The sequence below is a fragment of the Ambystoma mexicanum genome, chromosome 5q (genome assembly GCF_040938575.1).
Source record: "Ambystoma mexicanum isolate Mex_15411 chromosome 5q, UKY_AmexF1_1, whole genome shotgun sequence".
NCBI classification, from domain to species: Eukaryota; Metazoa; Chordata; class Amphibia; order Caudata; family Ambystomatidae; genus Ambystoma; species Ambystoma mexicanum.
In genome coordinates this window covers 185,744,914-185,759,909 of record NC_090933.1, presented here as the reverse complement: position 1 = coordinate 185,759,909, position 14,996 = coordinate 185,744,914, and the positions used below count along the sequence as shown (strand labels likewise).

The 14,996-nt window shown below is 50.5% G+C and overlaps 1 long non-coding RNA gene across 2 annotated transcripts in view; it reads left to right on the top strand.

The window, feature by feature from the left end:
* The first annotated feature begins 743 nt into the window (after positions 1-743).
* The window catches only part of LOC138498563 (uncharacterized), a 552,766-nt gene continuing 538,513 nt past the window's right edge, over positions 744-14,996 (top strand). The window contains exon 1 of one of the 2 annotated variants that reach the window (XR_011278749.1): positions 744-866. This is a non-coding gene — a long non-coding RNA (uncharacterized lncRNA). The remainder of the gene's footprint in view (positions 867-14,996) is intronic. The other variant, XR_011278748.1, reaches the window with a different exon arrangement.

Here is a 14,996-nt window from a genome sequence, read left to right as displayed (position 1 = left end):
TTTAAAAGAAAATAGTATTTTGGCAAGTTATTTCTCTGCACGAAACATATTATTTGGGGAATCTTTGAGGGCTTGAGCAATAAACAGGTCTAATTCAGATGTGGTTGTAGAGGGGCGGTCATGTGCAGTGTGAGGATGTGAGACAATGAATAATCAGGACCTCCTTTGAAGTGAAGTGAGAGAAGAGTGTACATTCAATAACCTCTTTAGTTTTAGACGATTACTCTCTGAAACGCTGGGTGAGTTAAATAATTAATGGACTCATGATGTGCACTTTCACCTTTCATATCCTAGAGAGCATTAAGGGCCTGGAAATGCATTTACTTAGCACTTGATGACATGTATTTGCATGGCTCCATGATTTCTCAGCAGCATCAGGTAGGCATGAACTCTGAGGGTAGAACGCTGGTGATGTCACTGTTTGAGCTGTATGATGTCACAAGCCTCCAAGGACATGAAGACATTGCAGTGTGCACGGGGGAGGACTTCACAGCAGAAGAGTCTAAGCTGATATTGCTGAAGCAAGACCACATAAAGCAGGTAGCCTTCTCTTCAGGTATAAGGAAGACTTATTATGTTGAGTAGAGATAGAGGTGGCAGATGCTCTTATGGTTTTATTCTTCTTCTCCCGTTTTAAGTCCGGATGCACAAGGTATCACCCACCCTGATGAGATGTCACAATGACGTGGTCAATTCTCCATTGTGACAAGTTGCTTGTATAAAAGGCAGATCATCAGGGAACAGCAGCACTGGAGATCAGGACCTGGACAAGGTGGATTACTGCTGGCGCAAGGGGCACTAATGGGTCAGAAGCAAGGGGAGGCAGGAACAATACACTGAAGAGAGCAAAGAGTGAGGCTGAAAGGGTAAGAAAGCAAATACATCAACCAAGTAAAATGAGATGAACACTGAAATGAATACGAAACTGAATAGAAGATTGAAAAACTCTTTTCTCACTTACCATCCCACAATGCTCTTCGGATCCAAATTTAAATCTCAGAATGTTAACACCCCAACAATCCTTAAACCTTCTTATTCTTGTTGTTGCCTCTTTCCATTCCCACTATTACTCCAATCCTCCCACCTCCCCCACATTAGTCCCTCTCAGATCCACTTAAGCCTCTCCACCAAGGCACAACTTCTCACCCTTCATCCCACCAATCCCATGCCCTTTTCCTCTGAATCCCCATCCCCATGTGCAAAATCCCACTCCCTGCTCGCGAACCAAACACACACAGCCCAAGCCCCTCTCTGAACCTCCCTTCTCTGTTGGTACCACGGACCCACCCCACTCATTGCTATCCTTTTACCCTTTATCCTCCTCCGCGCAATGTCCTCCTGCTCCCCTACTAAGCTGTAACTCTTCCCTACCTCTTCTCTGATCCCGCCATCTCTCTCCATCCTTTATCCCTTTCCACTGACCTCTTTCCCCATCTCTCCCAAACCCCATCTACCTAATAAACATTCTCTTTGCTACTCATCCTACAGCAACTTCCCACAATCTCTCCCTTTCCAACTCTCCCCTCTCCTTCCTCTCTTCTGGTCTCTCTCCTTTTCCTTCCCATGCTACCCTCTTCCTCCACCCTCCCATCAGTCTGCTACCTTAATCTCACCCCTTTTACCACATCACACCCTTTCAAACCCCCGTTCCTTTCCTCCCCTCTGTCCTCCACTCCTTATCCTCTTCTTTCGTTTCCCTGTCCTCCCTATCAGTCCCTCTGTTCCACATCGGACCTACTCCAAATCTTGTTCTTCTCCTCTGCTAGCCCTTCCTATGACCTCTCTCTTGCCCATCTTTCACCCCTCCCCCATCTCGCTCCACTCCACCATCTCTCCCCACACTGTTTCCCAAACTCACTCTTTTCACTCTTCTCATAATCTCCCCACCTGCTCTTCCCTCCTCCCCTACTCCTCTCGGCCCTTCCACTCACTCTTTACTCTGAATTGTGCACCCACCCTGTTGACCCTATCTCTTCCCACTTTCTAACTTCTCATCCTACTCTGTCCCTCTCACCTCACCATCTCCTCCCTCTGCTACCTGTTGCCTAGGGATCTAGGCCCAAATGAAGGACGCACACACGGAGAGATAGGAGGAACTTCTTTATTCTTTCACAACTAAAAGGAAGTGGCATTCGCAGCGCACGTGCCCCATAACCCCCTTGCACAGTCAGACTCCGCCTTTCCAACGGAGGGGGCTCCCGAGCGTTAACCCCTTGAGTCCCGGGTAACACTACCCCCGGACAATATGTCCAAACATCAACTTGACACCCTGTGTCTCAACACATAACTTAACACTCCTCAACAAGTCTCATCGGCTTCTTTATGAGCCGTCTCGGCCTCTCACCTCGAGTCCCCAGATCGGGCTCCTCTTCAATTACTTCACTCGGGGCCACATCCCGGGGGTCCCCTTCCGGGGGAAACCACTCATCATCCCTCTGCATTAGTGGTTCCGGTGAGAGTGCCCTTTGAGCTCCTTCCGTGGGCTCTCTCCTTGCATATGGCCTGAACTGTTGACAGTTTCTGGTGACGGTCCTGTTCTCATCTTCCGCCGTCACCATCGTGCCTTTCATGGCAACAATCCTCAGGGGGCTTGGAGCAAACCTCGGGTCTGTCTTCCTGCTTGCCGGCTGCTGTACCAGGACTTCATCTCCCACCTGGAGCCCCGGCAGTACCGCTCCTCTTCGAGCATCGGTGCGACGCCTCGCATTCTCTTTTGCCACCGCATCTCTCTGGAGGAGATCTTGGTCGGCCGGCTCAGCCTGCACCGTACTCCTCGGGATGCGAGTTCGCACTTCATATCTAAACATGAGCTCAGCAGGCGTCTTGTTTGTGACCTCATGGGGAGTGTTTCTGTAGTCTCTTAACAGGCGGCATAGGGCTTGGTGTGTATCAACGGCGTCCAGCCGTGCCCTCTGAATGGCCTTCTTAATCGATGCCATAAATCGCTCCGCCATTCCATTCGCCTGGGGGTGGCGTGGTGTGATCTTCATGTGCCTGAACCCCAGGTGCTCTGCCAGTGTCCCAAATTCGTGCCCACAGAACGGTGGTCCGTTGTCGGACTTGACCCACTTGGGGATCCCCCACTCACTGAAGACCTCTTCTATCGTTGCCGCAACTTGAGAGAACGCTGTGGAGCTGACTCTCTTGGCAATCGGAAATCTTGAGTGTTCATCCACGAAGAGCAGAATATAGTCGCCCGCTTCAGTGGGCCCGTAAAAATCCATGGCTACTCGTTCCCAAGGGTGCTCAGGTATTTGAGTGTGTTGGAGCGGGGGCGGATGTTCTGCAGGGGCTGTGCACTGACAGGCGTGGCAGTTCCTCACCCACTCGTCCACAGCTGCGTCCAGGAGGGGGAACCACACATGGCATCTGAGCTGCTTCTTTGTGTTCTCGGCTCCCCTGTGACCTTCATGAGCTATGCTAACCACCTCGCTCCTGAGTGTGGCAGGGATGACGATCCTACACCCTCTGAGCAGAATGTTATCGTCCTTTACCGCCAGTTCACCATGGACCCTGGCTAGCCGTTCGATTTCTTGCTTGTTCACCCCCGGGTGAGCTAGAGTGGCTCTGTGGTGATCTTTCCACTTGTTGGCGGTCGTGAGGCTGATCGCCAGGGCTGTCGTCGGATCGGCTGCCGACGCGGCCGCTACCCTTTCGAGTGACAGTGCCGGGGGCAGCGCCTGAGCCGCCACATATTGCACATACGCAACGTCCCCCTTCCGTGCCAGCGGGGCCCCTACTGGGTGTCGGGAGAGGTAGTCGGCGGGGTTAAGGTCGCCCCCCGGGCGATGTACGATATCGTAATCGTATTCCTGGAGGCGGATGCCCCACCTTTCAATCCTCGGTGGCATCTTGGTATGCGGGTTCCCAAACAATGAGAGAAGCGCCTGATGATCGGTGATCAGCGTAAACTTCTTTCCGATTATAAAGTTATGAAAATGCTCACACGCCCAGACCGCTGCCAAGCTCTCCTTCTCGGCCTGGGAGTAGGCTAGTTCAGGCGTTGATAGCGCTCGGCTCGCGTATGCAATCACGTGTCTGGGGTTAACATCTGCGCCACTGGTTTGGGCCAGAATGGCGCCGAGGCCTACTGGGCTGGCATCGACTACCACCTCGGTGTGCCACTGTGGGTTGAAATATGCGAGGCGATGGGCCTCGGCGAGAGCTTGCTTGATGTCCGCAAAAGCCTGTTGACAGGCCTGTGTCCATTCAAACGGCGACTCCTTCTGTAGCAGTTTCCTCAGTGGGTCTGTGATGGAGGCATAGTGGGGGATGTACCTTGCGCAGTATCCTGCCATGCCAAGGAACGAACGGACATCCGCCACTTGTCGGGGCTCGGCGAGGTTGGTGATCGTCTCGACCTTCTCGGGGTCAGGCAGCATGCCGTCCTTGGAGAAGATATGTCCAAAGAACTTGAGTTTTGTTTTGCCGAACCGGCATTTCGATATGTTGAGCGTGAGGCCGGCACCCTGAAGGGCCTCGCAGGTGTCGTGTAGAGCCCTGTCATGGGATTCCTTGGACGATCCAAAGACGAGAATATCGTCACTGTAATTGAGGGCCCCTTTGATAGGTCGGATGATCTGGCGTATAGTTTCCTGGAAGATCTCAGCGGCAGATGAGATTCCAAAGTTCAGCCTCCGGTATCTAAAGAGTCCATCGTGTGTCGCAAACGTGGTTATGGGCCGGGAGTCAGGGTGGAGCTCCAGCTGATGGTATCCCTGATTTAAGTCCAGTTTAGAGAACATTTGGGCACTGTTCAGCATCACAATCATGTCCTCAATACATGGTCCCGGGTGTCGTTCCCGTTGGATCGCCGTGTTGGCCACCCGCATGTCCACGCACAAACGGATCTTGCCCCCTTCCTTGGGTACCACCACAAGGGGGGACACCCACGGCGTCGGACCCGTCGCCGGCTCAATGATGTCGTCGCGGAGCAGTTGCTGGAGCGCCTCCGAAACTGTCTCCTGAAGGTGGAATCCGACCCTTCTGGGATGCTGCGGCACTGGACGCACGTTGGGGTCAATATGGAGCCGGATTGGGGGTCCCCGTAGTTTTCCTAGCCCCACGCAGAGCTTGGGGAAGGCCCCCGCGATGTCTTCTTGTGAGACGAGCGATTGAGTTTGATGGTAGGCAATCACATCTTCCGTGTACCCCTGGCCGGGTTTGGCCGCTGCGGCAGTGATCACGTCACCCACATTCACGTGAATTTCAATCAGTCCGAGGTGCGACGCCGTGAGGTAGCTAAGGAGGCATCGGCTTTTGGCGAGGGACCGTATCACGTGAATGGTCGCATCAACTTGCCGCCCATTCAGGAGAAGGCACTGGGTGAATTGACCCAACGTTTGGAGCGGGGTGGCGGCACCCCACTGGAAAATTCTGGAGCGAGACGGACTGAGCTGTGGCGGGCATGGTATCCTGACGTAGTCTTGTTCGCCCATGATGTTCACTGTGGCCCCAGAGTCAATCATAAACTGAAATTGGCAGTTCGCCATCTTGAGCGGGATCTGCGGGGCCTCCCTGGCCTCTTTGTTGTCGAGGATAAGGTTTACGAACTCATCCTGGTCGTAGTGGTCCTGCGGCGCATAGTAGGCCGCCGCCTGGTCGTCATGGCAGAGGGTTTCCGGCCTGTATTCTGCAGGCGGGTTGTCGTATTCATCCGTGAAATGTCTGGGCTGTTCGGCCTGGTCATACGGAGGGGCATATCCTGCCGCTAGGTATTCGTCCATCGCACGAACGTAACGCCTCTGGCCGAGGCCCTGTTGATATGGTCTCGGCTGGCTGTATTGCAGGGGTTGCGGGCGGAACGGCATTCTGGGGGCCGCCTGGGGCCGCATCGGTGGAAATGGGACGCCCTCCCTGCAGACGGAGTGAAAGTGTCCTTCTCTTCCGCAGTTGGTACATCGCTGGGACAGGGCTGGACAGGACCCTGAGTGGGGGAAAGACATCCCGCAGCGGTAGCACTGTCTTTGCAGCCGCGGGGTTGACATCGGCGGGGCAGTGGATGGTCCATACGGCTGGGGGCCTTGACGGGGGGGCAGTATGGCGGCCACAAATTCCCCTGAGCCCACCTTCGCGTTGTTGGAGTGACCCATGGCCGAGGCCTGCGCATCCACCCTCTCGTGGATGCGGGCGAGTTCACTGACCTCGGGCATGGTGAGCGGTTTCTTGAGGAGCTGTTTCTTGAGTGCAGGGGAGAGGCACCCTTCGATCACCCTCAGCCGGATAGCTTCTTCTAACGAGAACGCATCAAATTGGCAGTTCGCCCCTTTCACCCGTAGACGTGTGATGAATTCGTCGACGGTCTCTTGCGGGAGTTGGGTGCATTGATTGAACAAGTATCTTTCATAGTCCCGATTGACTTCGATAATAAGCAGTTTGTCCAGCGCGCCGATCAGCTTGGGAAAAGTGTCCTGGTCTGCGGGTGGAATGGCCTTAACGACCGTTTTTATTTCTCCCCCTACCAGGTTAAGGAAAATGTCCCTCATATTGGGGGAGTCCCCGTCGCCGGATCCTCTCACAAAGTGTCGAAAATCGTCCATCCAGTCGGTCCATCTGGGGCCTTTGGTGGCCTGCGGAGTCATAGTGAACGGCGGGGGCAGTCGTAGTTGAATCGACTTCGCCGCCCGCGGCAGTTGAGGCGAGCCTTGGCTGGACCCCGGGTTGGAGGTGCTCATGGCCCCTGGGAGAGAAGGCCCGTCCTTGCGCGGGCGGGGTCGCCGTCGCGGAGGTCCGACGGAGGAGGTCCGACAAGGCGGATTCGGCGGAGTGCCGTGCTGCGCGGAGGTGGAGCAGGAGGAGGAGGCTCGCTGGATCGGCCACCACAGGCGGACTGCCGTCGGAGGAGGACTCCGGTGCGCGGGAGAGATCCTCGTCGCCAAATGTTGCCTAGGGATCTAGGCCCAAATGAAGGACGCACACACGGAGAGATAGGAGGAACTTCTTTATTCTTTCACAACTAAAAGGAAGTGGCATTCGCAGCGCACGTGCCCCATAACCCCCTTGCACAGTCAGACTCCGCCTTTCCAACGGAGGGGGCTCCCGAGCGTTAACCCCTTGAGTCCCGGGTAACACTACCTTCATCTCCCCTTTGCCTCTCGGGCCCCATCCCCACACTCTAAAAGCACTTTCTCTTCTCACGGCATGCAAATGGGGGCGAGCTCTCTGTCCTGTCCGGAATGCCTATGAAGTCTAGGCGAAGACCCGCTACTGCTTGCAAAACCCAATCATGGCTTGATAAAGCTTGCCATTCTTTCAGAAAGCGGAGAGTTCTCCCTCCGATCGGAACATTTGATGTACTCACCGCCTGTTGCGCCAGGCTGACGGAACAAACCTCTTCCTCTACGGCCTCTTGGATGTCTTCCTCTGGCCAGGAAAAAGGTGTCTTGCTGACGGTTTTCCCAATATTGCGTGCGTGGACCTTGAGGCCTTCTTTGATAGTTGTAGCGACCGGACGAGCGACCTCTGAATCGTCTGGTCCCAGCAAAAACATGCCCTGGAAATATCTTCCTTATAGAGCTCTGGGCTTTCTCGAGAGCTGTGTATGTACCAACAAATTGGGACATCTCCTTCGTGAAAGCCTCTCCGAAAAGAAGGCCTTTGGCGCCTTCACCCATTTCGTATGTGGTTAAATCGCGGAGCTTTTTATCGATCTTTAGGAGGACGCCTCTTCTCCTCTCCGAAGAGAGAGCGCAGTTGGCATTACCCAATAGGCATACTGCTCTTTGTGCCCAGTTACCCAGGGCATGATTGTCTACTGGGATACCAGTGTCTTTTGACTTTTCCACTAGGTGCATCATTTTTGCCAGTGGTCCTGCTAAGTCCAGGAGCTTGTCCTGACACCCTTTCCATGCTCGATCGACACCTTTCCTAATGTCTTGTGCGGATTTGGTAACATAAGTGACCATCTTTGGGTCCAGGTCTGATGTATCCGCCAGCTTCCCAGGCAGCTCAGGGCGTGGACATTCTGATCGCATGCGGGATCGGACTTCTCTGTCCAGCGGCTTCCTGATGTGTTGTGACATGTATAACGCTACCCTGGGTGAGGGCACCCACTCGGATGACTTTGGGTGTCTAATGGCCTCTGGGTCAAACATATCAATTATGTTGTCTTCCTCCTCGGGAACATTTTGAGGAATGGGTTGAGGAAAATCTTCTTCTTCACCGCCTTCGTCGTCGGGGGCGTATCCCTCTTCATAATCCCCAGAATTGTCCACCCCTGGGGCATGGGGTCTGTTGTGATCATCTGCCAACTTTGCTAGAAAGACTTCTTTCAATCTGGCGACTGGGTCGCTCTGGCTTTCGGGAACAGAGTTAACCCTATCCTTTGAGCCCGAGGGGGTCAAAGAGTCTGCGCTCTTTCGGGCTTTATTACACCCCTTATTTTCAACCCTCTTTTGAGGGGGTCCAGCTGACGTCCCTTCCCCAGGGCTGTCTGCCTGTCTTTTCCTGGCTGCCAGCTGTTCCTGCTGCACCGCCATGCATGCTTCCAGCATTGCCAACCTTTCAGTCAAAGGTTGCACCCCCTGAGATACCGCTTGTGAAAGTGAATCTCCCAGAACCCTCTTGAAGCTGAGGGATAAATCAGTGTCTTGTCAAGAGGGCTCTTCTTCCCACTCTTGTTCACTCCACTCTGGTGTGGTGGACTGAGAATCTTTGGGGTGCGATGAGTGAGCCACTGAATGTTGTTAGCAGAGCTAACTTCTTGGGAATGAGCCGTAAATTAAGGCTCTGAATCAGAGTTCGCTTTAACTGCACTCTGTGCCTTTCTAGCCTGTCTGTGAACTGTTCTACGTTCTCTGCAGTTCATGCAAAATTCCCCAAAAATAATTTCTTTTCTCTTTTTTTTTTTGTGGAAAAATTCCTCTCAGGCACTGACTCGCATGCCTCCCCGCTCTGTTTTGCTATACATACACGCCAAAACGAGCGTTAGAGGGACGTGGAGCATGACGGGAAGGTTGGGAGGCAGGATCTGCCTCACTGGGTCCTAATGCACTCCGCGTTCGGCGGCGCGAGCCGCCTCCGCTTATATGCGTTTATGCAGGCCGCTACAGGGTCCTAGAGCTTTGTTGTTCGCCGGCGTGCGCGAATTTGCGCATATGCCTGAGGAGAACGGGTCGGCTGCCAGAGGCGACCGGCTTTGCTCGCGGCTCCGCACCGCTTCTCCTCCCTCTCAAAATTACAACTACTACGGGTAAAGGGTATTTCGCACGTGCGCACACCTCATACACTGAACACTACAAACGTTGTTAAATGAACACTTGTCATTCTATCATCTAAAATATTATTGATAGTAACGGCATTCTAATATCTATTATATTCAAATAGGCAATTGCTAACTTTCATAGAGCATATAATGAGACATAACACTTATCTCTGTATGGCAGCAAAAAGAAAGAGGAATGGACCTAGGGGGGAGAGTGTTTATACCCCGATCTAGCCACTGATTGGTGCGAGGGTAGAGGTCAGGACTACAAAGGCCTCAGGATTATGGGAAGCGTTGTTTCTAGAACCCAGTTTGAATTTTGTTGAAATACGAAACTTGTAACTTGTTGATTTGTTTTTTTCCAAGTAACATGTAAGAAAAACTAAAACATTAAGTTAAAGTTAAAGTTTTAAAATGCTGATATGGCAGTATTAAAGAAAGTATAAGCATAATGTGAGCCTCCTGTCTTGTCATAGAATTAAAAAAACGCAACCAGCCTTGATGTAACCTTAGGCCAGGCCCTTGCAGTTCACATGACCCTCCTTGATCACATGCTCCAATCAGGAGATGGCCCGAGCTCTACTACACAGGTGGAACACATGGGCACAGGTAAAGGGTGGAGGAATATGGTAAAAGGAGGACAGCAGACCTTGGGAGACCTGGACCTGGCAGAGCCCAGGAGAGAACAGTGTGAATGTGGCATGCTAGTAGGAGGAGAACCTGCTGTGTGGTCATGGAAGAGAAACATGGGCTAGTGAGAAGAGAAATATAGAGAGTGAGAGAGTTGGTGGGAAAGAAAGGGAGTAGGTATAGTAAAGAACACAAGGGAGGTTCTGAGCAGGTAGAGACATGGGGATATATTGTCTGAGAGAAGATAGAGAAGGGTACCACCTGTCACAGGGGGCACAATAAATCACTCCAAGTCGTATAGACAGTTCAAGAGTTTTTATTCTTTTTTTGTGGGTCCCATTCCTCTCTTGCTTGTCTGAATTCGACCATCCCCCCTAACCCAGGCATCCATAACCCATGGTTAGTGCTACCAAAAGCTGACCCCTACTTTCTAATAACTGTCTTTTGCTACAGGTGGTACACTAAGATGCTGGCTCTCTAATCTCCCTCAGGGACTTCCTAACTGTGCCTTCTCTACCCGGGGCTAGTGTTCGAATTGAATATGGGTAGTGCCTTTCCCTTACTGTGGTATGAGTCAGACTACTCTTGCACGCCCACTCTTACCTCTCTCCCTCTCTACCTAATTCTTGTTCATGCCTCCCTCATCTCTGATGTCCCTTAAAGGTTTAATTCTTCCTGATCTTACATCCCCCTTCGATGTTACTTTTCCTCCAACTCCACTCTACTACTACTCATCTTTGCAACTACTCCCATTCTCCACGCTACTTCTCCACTCACTATAACTCACCTCCTCTCTGTACTACTCCTCCTCCCACTACTACGCTCCTCCCGCTACTATCCTCCTCCTCCTCCTACTATCTGCCTCCCACTCCTACTATACCACCCCACTTCTACTACTACATCTTCCACATTATTACTGCTCCCTTAAATCAGTACACAAACATCCTCTCCTCACTCAGTACCATTTACTTCCTTATCTCTCCGTACACTACTTTTCCTAAACACTCACCACCCAAACATGCACACTCAAACTGCAGAACCACTTTTACTCCTAAGCCAATAATTCACCCTGGCCCTGTCTTCCCCACCAGGGCGTGTGTGTTTAATGAAAAGTCATAAACATGGGGCTAAACCCCGCCCCCTTTTCCCACTTGGGCTTGCAGCATACCCAATATGGCAGCATTGGAAGGTCAATGTCTGAGTTACTGTTGTTGATTATTTTTCTTGGGGTCTCATGGTGGGTCATTAGGGTGAAGGTATTCCCCTCTCCCCTTTTGGTCCCTAGTGGTCTAGGGACTTTGTGTGAGCGTGTCTCCTCTTCATGGGAGCTCCACAGTCTCTTCTCATACTGAGTGAGGTGGCTTGAGAAGGCCCATTTTCCCGTTTACATTTCTGGACCCCGTTCAACAGGGCGCCTTGATAAGTCTTACTATGGAGGGCAGGTCCTTCTCCCTCTGTAGTCCCCTGCAGTCAAGTGAACCATCAGTGGAATCTATGTGATCACTGCCCTGCCTGTAACTGCGCCGACGAAAATGTCAATGCCAATTATGGTGCGGCGCAGTGATCAAATAGATCACTTCGCTCACATCCCCGACCTGCATTCCCCTTCCCGACCCCTCACATCCCCACCCCACTTACCTTTAAGGTGGCACACTTGTGTGTGCCGCCTACACTCCTCTATCCCTGCGGCATCAGTTCCTCCCATTAACGTGGGTCAGAGTTGACGCCCCAGGGTGCTTTTTCTTTTTTTTAACTTTCCTGTCCCCCGCTTATTACAGTGGAAAGCGGGGGACACCCCCGCAACCCCGACTCCTGTTTCTACGCTCAAGGATAGCTGGGGACCCCCCCTGCAACTCCTGCTCTGCTTGGGCACAGTAGAGGGAGTCAGTATTTAGTGCACCCCGAAAGTCACAGTGACTGTGAGGGCACCCAAAAAAGATGACATTTCAGTATGATTCCCCATCAGTGTGTTGTGCGAGCTTGTTGTGTGATATAGTGGCTCCGCAGTGTTGGCTACATCCCTGCCGTGTGTAGAAGCAGTCTCTCATTTGGCCATGGCAGCTTGCGGTGTGTGTGTGTCACATAAGAGGTTTGCCTCTATACGACTCTTTCTCTCGTCACTGATTTGGCTCTTCTCTCTGGTCTTCGTCTTCTTGCACAGAGACAATGGAAAGCAGGCACCTGCAAAGAAACATCTCGAAAAATGGGGAGGGGATAGGGTCTGGGGTCTTCTCAAATATGGTTTTCCCCCGCAGACTCGGGACTGGCTCCAACTTGTTTTGTAGCAGGTCTCTCCTTCCCCCTCTTGACAAGGCCAGAATATTGGTCTTGTCACACACCTTAGAGAGGGAAGTGAGGAGTAGCATCGGGTAAGTAGGTGAGAAATAAGTTAATCAGGCGAGAGAAGAGACAGAGGGAGAGATTGTCTTAGAGCAGAGGGAGAAGGGTACCTCCTTTGAGAGGGACATGGGGGGGCACTAGTTAGGGAGTAGGTTTTGGCAGGAGAGAGAAAGTATTCATCAAAGACAGACTACTGAAAAGGGGAAAGAGGAGGTTTGTGTGGTGATAAAGGACGCTACAGAGGAAGGGAAGCTGGCGAGACATATATTGGGAGATACCATGTAGAGGGAGAGGTAGTTGGGAACAGATGGCAGCTCAGTGCCATTAGGAGAACGTGAGTTACTGGGATGAGGATGTGGAATATCATTAGGAGAGAGTGAATTATTGGGATGAGAAGGACCAGGAATGACATCAGGAGAGTGAGTAGTTAGAGTGAATGAGGTGGTTTCTGCAGACCACACTGATTTAGGGGATTCTCTAGAGAGAGAGGAGATGTATAAGTAAGTGCATCTATGACGTGGGAGGAAATATTAGGTTTAGTCAGAACAGGGGAAGGATATGGAGAAACCATAAGAGAAAGGAACAGGTCAAAATCTGCATGAAAAAGGATGCCAGGAATATAAATCTTGTAATAATAACTATGTTTGCTCTGCACCCTTCTGCTGTGTACCTTGGCAATCATAAGACTTTTTAAAAAGGAGCAGAAATGAAGGCTAAATAAATGAAATGACAGGAGCTGGGGGCTGAGTCCTAGAGGAGCTAATTGCAGAACCTGTTGTTTTAGTGTAATATCAGAAACTTCAACAGTGTCTAATTCAAAATGGCTGGGCTCTAATTAACGTGGCAAGAGGCCCCTAGTGCAAATAAAACATTTGTTAAGTACTTATGTTTAATATTTACACTGCCTGGCAATCCTGCCACGTACCTTGGCAACTTTAAATGTTCTCTTGAATGCAGCAGAAACAAACCCTTATTGAAAGTGACCGACACTGAAACATCATAGCATCATTAAAATGGCAAAAACCTTGAAGTTTTTCACATTCTCTTAACCTACACTTTCTTTTATTTTTGTGATGTTGTACTCCCATAAGAACATTCCCCCCTCTAGTTAGTTTATGAACTACATCTCATTGCTACTTCATTTTGTTGAAAGGAGTTTTTAGTCCCCACACTTTAAAAATGTTTTCGCAATCTCCATCGTATTATTCTGGAGTGTATGTTAGAAAAACAACAGTCACTGTTCCCAGAAGGATCTACATAACATTTAAAATAATGTTTTGGGTCATCAGGGCAATTGGACAGTGTTCCTGTGGGATATAGTGACTGCTCTATTTTAATATTCCAAGGCTTATTCTCGAGTGTTCATTGTTCTGTGTGGCTGTGAGCATTTTTCAAGAGGGGCTTGTCATTTTCGGATTTCATTGTGAGTGACAGCATGGGCAGTTGTTTAGACATAATTTTCTTGGAACATTCCATAATCAATTAACAGGTGCAGAGAAAAACAAGCAACACAACAAGAACAGGAATCAGTAGTTTGAAGATATTACTCATCCACGAGGGTATCCATGAAAACAATGACGCGAGCCAATCCTTTTCCTGCATACCCCCCTCGTTCTCATTCGTGGTGCGTAAATTGTGTGTTGCATGTGTTGCTTTGGTAGGTGTTTCATTATCCTGATCGTTGGAAGGTCTTTAAGAAGTATCTATTTTCACACAGACGCCACCCTCCATTGCAGACAGTAAATCCATGATGTTCCTCCTTGATGGCGTTCAGACTGTGTTTGGTTTCATTAGCCAACTGGATTAATTCCCAACGTGTAATCTGCAGCTATTTAGCATTGGCTGCTGCTTGTACCCCAGGAGTGAAAATTGACACATTTGTTTTCTGTTTGCTAAATAAACAAAACTCCTCGGGTATATCATTGAGCTTCTTGCTGGACTCCTAGGACAGGTTATTGCTACAATAATGAGGTTGCAGTTCCAAAGAGTGCCATACCCGCTGATTCATTAAATAAACTGATTTGGTCATCGAGTGGTTGCGGATCGCTGTGATGCTGGCGCCTGGTATAACCAACACGGGAGACTGCAGGGCTACCATAGAACATGTTCCTCTCCAGGATGGCAGTAACTGCACATGGGCTATCCCACCATACGTCCAGTCATGAGTGCTGCTGTACCCCCTTGGATGTCTGAAAGATCAAGCGTCTCGTCACATTGCTTGTTTGTCCCCTCATGTACACTTCCATTGCCTCTGAAATATTGTTAAGAGGGATTTCTGAACTCTGACCTGGAGGGGCAGAGGTTCAGAAGGCCAACCTATTTTCTTGGAAAAGGGTAACCTCTGGACAAGCCAGACCAATCAGGGTAGCTATGGCAGGCTGTCAAGACTAAGTCTCAAGAGGGGTGAGGGTGACTGAAACACCTCAATGAGCACACAAAGCAAGGACACTTACAAATTACTCCAGACAGGTGTTATATTAAAAATATTGACACATTTATTACAAGGCCTTTGTAATATAGACCGTAGCAAAGAATCACAATAATACTAAAGTAAACCAATACATCACAATCAACACAATATATATACAAGACCAGTGGGATCCAATGGATTATGAAACACGAAGTATGCATACCACCTAGATGGGGAGGAAAACAGGCAGTGCAAGTAATCTTTAGACCCAGTTCCACATCAAGAATACACCAAACTCAGAGGCAGTCCAAGCCCAACGAAGAGAGGAGCATTATGCACAATAGTACATGCACATGCTTGTGCCACAAGACAGAAATAGGGTCTCTTCAAGGGTCACTAGCAGCTCAGGAAGGT